Consider the following 7,704-nt stretch of genomic DNA (forward strand, 5'->3'; position numbering starts at 1 on the left):
GAGATTTCAGCGGCAGCACGACGAATGTGAAATTTTGGACTGGCTCGGTGGTACTAGGTCACCCTCGGCGGCGGAGCAAGCCCGGATCCTTGGAGAGTCCAGCGTCGGTAGTGGCGAGACTCCATACGCTTTAATGTGGTGTCCGAGGAGTGGTGTGCAGCGGTGGATGTGGCGAGGTCCCCACGCGTTTAGTTGAGGTCTGGGCCGATGTCCCAATCCAACCTAGGCAAGGAGGTGTCTCGGAGTTCCAGGATCGGGTGCATTTTTCAGTGTTTGGGGTGCATGGTGCCGCAGCGGTACTTCGGTGAGGGGTCCCGCACGGTGGTGGCTCTTTCGGTGTGGTGCGATGGGCTCCTCCGCTAACTTCTACCAACGTATGGTCGGAGTCGGGAAATCACCGGTCATGTCTGCGTGATGTGAAGACGCCGACGGCATGGTGGAGAAATCGTGGTGGCTACTTGGCTTGCAGTGGACTACGGTGGTCAGTTCTGCATGGCAGTGGTTGGTTGGTGTGGGACTCATCGGGGATGACGGCGCTTACGAGGTGGGCTGCTTGTCGGCTTTTCTTGGGTAGTGGTGGCACGGCGCGGTGGTTTGGTATGGAGTCGAGTTTGAGTTGCGCAATCCTGTTGACGTCCCAATTCATCCTGTTGTTGTTTGAGTCGAGTATGAGAAAAGTTGTGTGGTCATGTTGGCTGGTGGTAGTGTCATTATTAGTTGTTGCGGTGCAGTCTTAAAATATTGGAAGAATGACAAGGATAATCACCTCACAATCAAAAGAAAAGAAATGGAGAGATTTTAGGATGTCAAACAAATTTTACTAAAAAATAATTGTCGTTTTTCAAAAGAAAATGACTAGCCTCGTTTTTGAGATCCTAAAACCCTTAGAAAAACCACTCATAGAGCAATCCCAAATCTATAGGGTATGTTTTTCATTCAAAAAAAAATCTAACTCTTGTTTCTCTCTAGTTTTTTTTGAAACCACCTTAGATAGAATTTTTATACCCAACACTCTCTCTTCAAAATTTTTGTTTTAAGACCAAAATATAGGAAACCCATAAACCTACTTCTAAAACCTTGTTAGCTTGGTTGCTTGACCCTTTTTCGATAAATAACCTTTTTCATTGGCAAAAGCCTCACTTCTTATGAAGTGCCGCGAAGGCTTTTTGTCACTCTTAGCAATTATTTTTGAATAAGCTAGTTGCGGAACAACATCGACAGGTCCTTTCAACCTTGCTAACACTTATTTTTACTAACTTTGCATTTGCACTTTGCGTCCATTCCATTGTTCATGCACTCATTTTGCTAGCTTGGTCTCAACTTTATTGATGAAAGCTTTCATATCCATGTGTAATGCTTCACGTGAGCATTTTCCTTTTTGCAATCTTGTGTAAACATGGTGTTTAGACATGATTGAAAACCATCATCATTTAGTTACCAAGCTATGAGGTTGTATTTGGTTGGTTTATAAGCTTTGCAATGCGCTTTATTTTTTCTTGTGCTATGAAGGCCTTCTGATCTTGGGATAGACATGGTGTTTTGACCTTGGTTAAATAAGTCTTTGTGGCTATAGAGAAGTTCGGCAATCTAGTTGTAAACATGGTGTTTAGAACTAGGTGTAAACATTGTCTTTGTTTATATACCTTCCTCTCATTTGCATTTACACTAGCACACACGTACACTCACTAGTTTCGCTAAGCTAACTTTGCCACAAATTGAGATCTTAGGAATGGTAGGTTTGTTGGCATTTGTTTCTACTCCCGACCGTCACCTCGGGCGTAGTGTGTGTTTAAAATATTTTGCAGGTATGAAGAAGCGCTCCCATGAGTTCAAGGCCAAAAGAATTTCAATCAAGATCGTCAACATCGTCGAAACCCGAGAAGGACGCAGCTGTTTTCATCAATTTGAGAACATGTATAGAGATGTACAAGGAAGAAAAAGTTGATATTCAGAAGCTCCATGAAATTCCCGTTCCAACGCATCCAAGATCAATGAATTTGAAGACCCGTACAAGGAGATATGGCAAGAACATTGGACGTTGCGCGTTCTGAAATTCGTCGGGACAGATTGCAGCGCTGGGATAAAATGGACACAACTCTCTTGTTCGGAATCAATTTTGGGTGAATAAGGACTCGTTGGAAAGAAAAAATTGTGCACTTCGCAATGGAGCAATGTTTTAGTACAGGTTCTGTTCTGGAAATTGAAAGAAAAATTCGTGAAGATGCGGCAGCAATGAGACAACAAGTTATTGAAGGTGGCGACGACGACGTGAAGCAATGATTGGGACCATGACTTAGTACAAGAAGAAGTTGAAGGAAATTGAGGCAACAAATGTGAAGACACATTGAAGATGATATTCATACACATGAGGGAAGGACTTCAAGAATTTCAAGATGGTCCATCTTCTCCTTCCACGCCTAGCATCATGCTAAGCATGGGGGAGGATTTCGTGGACAAGGAAGAAAGATCTCATGAAGTAAGATAATCACAGTTGCCACAAGATGCTCATGATTCTTCTTCCATGCTTAGCACAATGCTTAAGTATGGGGGAGGCCGCGCTACACTTCATTACGAGCATCGAGAAGGACGGTAATTCTTCCTCAACTTTCTCTTTTTCTAAATGCTTGTACATATATGCCTTCAACCATAGATGCAACCTTTGTATATATCTCTCAACCTATCACATGGCTTCTAGGAGGACAACCTAGTTTCGTTTTTGTTTTCAATAAGTGTAGGATCGCCATCACTTTGAGCTCACTACAATGATACATTTTGGCAATGCCTTATGCTTATGGAAAAATGATGAAAGTTGCTGCTTTGTTTTACCTACGCTATGTTGTATATGACTTGACCATTTGCTCTCAATTAAATGGAATTAAAATGATTAAATACTGGCTCTTTTATTTGTGGAGGTTAAATGACTAAATTCTAAACCCACATATTTTATGTTGCTCTTTGATTTAAGTCTACCGATGACCTTACACCTTGTGTTGTTTAATTTGAAAACTTAATTCCTATGCTATCTACATTTGTGAATCTCTTGCAAAGTTCTACCTACCAAAGCCTATAGAAGCATATTCTTTCATGATGAAACCTTTAGATTGCAAACTTATATTTTGATGAGTTGGATTAAGATTGATTTCTTTGGTATGAGACTAAGAAGCTGGTCATTCCGTTTTTTTGTAACCTTCTTTTTGCTAGCCTATTTATCCATGCATTGTGAGTTTCTACTTCGGGAATTTTACAAACCTCGCTGGATATCCACCCTAAACCAAAAATATCTTTTTGTGATTACCTCCTTGACCATAACCCAATTTGAGTATGGATTATCATTTCGACGGAATCAAAAGAATCAAGGGCATCATATAAAGAAAAGTTTTGGGAGACAAGGCTCCCCGGAGATACTTTGATGCCTAATAGAATCGCGACTTGGCTTTGGGTTTGCTTTGCTCTTGCATGGTTTACCTAGAGTACATCAACTATCGTGTTCTTGTTGTTCGTTACCGATTATCCTCGTGTAGTGACAGTATGCGGGAGGGAAAGGTTTTGATCCTGGAACACACCTTCAAGCGGTTTTACGAAGAAGAAGGTGAATTTGAGATACTTACCCTAGCTAGTTGGTTCTCCCACTATTCATACTCGAGGACGAGCATTCGTTCAAGCATGGGGGGATGGCTGGGTAAGTATTCTATGTTATCAAAAGTTCTAAGGAGCAAAAAGAAAGAAAAAAAAGAAAAATGAAAAAAGGGAGAAAAGAAAAGAAAAAAAAGAGAAGAATAAAATGCTCCTTAGTTCTTTTTGGTTTCATTAATTTTCCAAGTTACTTTGAAGAATTATTCCATACTCAAATCTTTCAACCATGTGCAGTCCGATAACGAGAACTTCATTTGTGTCTCGGGATCATCCATTTGCCACTTGCACATGTCCACCTATCTAAATGTGTGTGTTTCATCTTTCCCCATCTCCAACATTATTTTCCAATGGCCTTTTTGACCAGTCTCGGTAATCCCATTAGATCTCTCTCTTAGTTTGACAATATTTCAGATATAATGTTTTGCTAGGATTGTTTTTACCTACCAAGCTCCACATAAGCCTTCCACTTTTATATATGAGTAGAATAGGTTGAAAACAATCTAATGTAGGCTTGAGCGACTTGATGAGATGAGTATTTCCATGATCTTTTGAAGAGAACCTCACTTATGTTTGATATGCATTATTTTGAAAACTCTTCACGATGAAACAAGGTAAAGGTTTGAAGTTCGCTTAAGTTTGAGAGCATTGCATTTATTTATTATTGTGGCTTGTTCTTTAATTGCTAGTCTATCTTCCATAATGAAAAAGTAGCCGGTCACAACATGAACTTAAATGCTAAATACTTGAGAGAGCAATATGTCTTGTTATATATGACTAAGTGCAGAGAAGACATTAAGGGGCAACGCTGATTTCTTTATAAGCAAAGCTCCTGGACTTACTCGAGGACGAGCAAGGTTTAAGCATGGGGGGGGAATGTTGGCGCTCCTTAAGTACCCATTTTATCCCTTGCTTATCCTTGATAATGGCATGAATTCAATATCAAAATCACTAACCGTCCTAACCCCGGCCTAATTATTGGTCATTTTCACAGATGCACATATATTTTGGAGGAACTTCGTTTTTGCAGGTTTTTGGCCTATTTTGGAGCATGAAATGACGAGGCCCGTGATCGAGCGCTAACACGAAGAAAGACGAAGGCCAAAGCCCAAAGGAAGGACCAAAGCCCATGTTGATTCGAAGCACATTCATGCACATCCATCCTCCAAGAGAGCCCAAAGGACCGAGCAAGATACTTCGGGATTAAGCAAAGCAAATGAAGATTTAAGGAAGGATTCCCTATCCTATCCTTTCCTCGAAGATATCTCCAAGATAACAACGTCCAAAGGGGTGCAATCGTGAAGGACAGAAACTCTAGAAGATGCGAGGAGTCTACACGCCAAAGATGAGACCGAAGCGAGCCCGAAAAGGGGTAGGCCGGCCAGCCTAGGCCCATGGGGCCGGCCGACCCAGCCCTTTTCTGAGGCGGTTTGCCTTCCCCTTCGACCGGTGGCTTCCTCGGCTTATAAATAGCTCGCACCTTATTCAACTCGGGGCATCCATCCAACCAGAACTCGACGAAAACCTAGGGCCAAGACCGGAGGGAGACGACGGCCGCCATAAGTCTTCGAAGTTGTTTAGGAGATGGCTTAGGCCATCCCTAGCCGCCATGGCCTCCCTGCGTGGTTGTGTCATGGTGGAGTTCATGAGCTAGTTGGAGTCGTCAATGGTGTATACGCGGTGGTGGCGATCCAAACGAATCTATTATGTGAGTAATGTCTTCATGTCATCCGATCTATTTAGCGATCATGTCTCTCCTCTTTCGATTTCGTTCTTGCTTTGGGTGCGCTTATTCCTAGATCTATTCTCGAGATAGATTGCATGGGGTGTTCTTGTAGCTATGGTGGCTAGGAGTTCATACCGGATCTACCCAAAGGGGGTTCGACTTGCTTCAGGGTATCCCGTTGAAAAGGGGGGCGTCGTGATAGGCCGTCTCCATAGAGTAGGTTGGGTATCGAGGGATCGGATTGGAGGTTTTGATTTAAAGAGGCTTTGGATGAGATGCATGTTGATCTTACTCGTTTAGCTAGAACTACAACTAGAATGCGTGTGATAGGTTTAGTCATGCCTTCGGTCATGCTTTATCCTTACCGATGTTCATGGATGAGATCAACCTTCGTACATCACCCATATTTGTCAAAGGTTCACCTTTTATATGCAATTAATGCTTCATGTTAGGATAGATCCATTAGATTAGATAGAAAACCCTAGTAAGTTCATTGTCGATCCACGGATTGATAAACCTTGGGGGAATACTCTAAGGGGAAAGCTACCACGAACCGTGCGCTTGCGGTATACAAATCAGGGGCGTTAGTGAACATCAACAACTGTACTATTCCACACTAGAGGTGCATGTAGTAGGGGATACAAGTGAGGCGAGAGAGAGGGAAGCTCCCAAGTCTCTGCTAGATGATTGAGGCAAGTGCCAATATCGGGGCTCAAGAGAGCGCGTGTGTGTGCTGCGAGTTGCGTTAAGTGCTAGAGATGAGATCCTGAAGATAGAGCCCGCCTCCTCCTTTTATAGACACAAGGAGGGGCGGAGTACATGTACGGGGAGATCTAAAGTCGTCGTCTTCTCCCCAAATCAGGGGCGCACAGCGAATGTCCACTGTAGGAAGTACACTGTGGGGTACTGGAGATCATGGCGCCGGGCGTGCGGCTGTCCTGGGCAGCGTCCTGGCCTGGCGGAGATCGCACCGGCGTCCTGGCAGCTCCAGCGGTCGTTGTGGTGGCTCCTGTAGAGGGTACCGTCCTCTGTGCGCGACGTGGCAGTGTCTCGAGGGTCCTGCAGGCGGGGGTCTTGCTCCAGTCAAGGCCCGGGCCGCGTTCGAGGGTTCCCCGGTGGGGAAAGTACGAGGGAAGTACGGGGAGTGCGCAGTACAGTGGCGAGAGCAGTGCCAGGTACGTCTTGCACAGGGCGCCGCAGGTTCCCATAGTGTCGTCACAGTGTCAGGGATGGCGGAGCAGTGATCGGAGTTGGCGGATGGGATCCCGGTCACAGCCGTTGTGCAGCGTGGAGGCCTGACGCCGCCTGACTCCCCACTCCGCGGTGGCGTGGTTGGCATTTATTGTCTTTGTCGGGCGAGTAGGTGAGCCGGTAGATTGATAACTCCCTCAGCCGAGGGGTAGCCTCGAGTGAGGCGGAGTCGGTCCGCTCTCCCGAGGGTAGGTTCGCTACCCTCGAGGGAGGCGGAGTTGGTTTGCTACCCCGAGGGTAGGTTCGCTACCCTCGAGCGAGACGGAGGTGCGGCGTGTTGTCGAGGGCCTTGGCAGGGAGACCTCGAGCGAGGCGGAGGTTGCTCCGCGGGTTCAAGGGGGTTCGGACGGGCCGCACTGTTTGAGCTGGGCCGTGGGCCGAGTGCGAAGTGGGCCTCTTTGAGTCCTTTCCTTTCCTTCGGGTTGGAAGGAGATTGTTGGCCTTCTTGGGTCCGATTGCCTGACATGCATTTTTGTGTTTTAAGAGTGATTTAGTCCTCCGATTAGAGTGCCCCTAATCGTGGTACCCGACACACATGGGCTCTCCTGATTTTATCGTAACATGGAGCAGCAAGGGGGCGACCACAGAGCAGTTGCTCGGTTGGTAGATGGCTCCAAAGAAATAAAGAAAGAATCACCTTTTTTCTTTTTTGTAAAAATAAAAAAGAAAAAACTATAATGAGAAAGGGCATTCTGTTGCAGTTGTGCTGCCACGTGCCGGAAGTTACGGACGTAAGGTTGCACACCTACTAAGACTGTAAACTAGATAATTGAGTTGGAAGAGTATCATGGTGACGACACTCCTCTCACATTTCATGACATTTTTTTTTTCTTTTGTCACGTCAGCAAATTTAATACTCATAATATTTTTATTATATTTCCATTAAAATTGGCCTTATACCATGCCGTTTTAGTTTGAGGGCTTCTCCTCATAATTTTCTTCCCGCGCAAGTGCAACCGGCCCTACCCATCTCCTGTCCTGGATCGTTGTACTCCCGTATCACCAGTGTCCAATGGACTAGTGTCCTCAGCGTCGAACCCGATAGAATCTTGGCTACACTCTTTCCCGTCTGTTTTGGTTAGAGTGATTGAGTCCGA

Source organism: Panicum virgatum, chromosome 5N (genome assembly GCF_016808335.1).
Source record: "Panicum virgatum strain AP13 chromosome 5N, P.virgatum_v5, whole genome shotgun sequence".
In the NCBI taxonomy this organism is placed as follows: Eukaryota; Viridiplantae; Streptophyta; class Magnoliopsida; order Poales; family Poaceae; genus Panicum; species Panicum virgatum.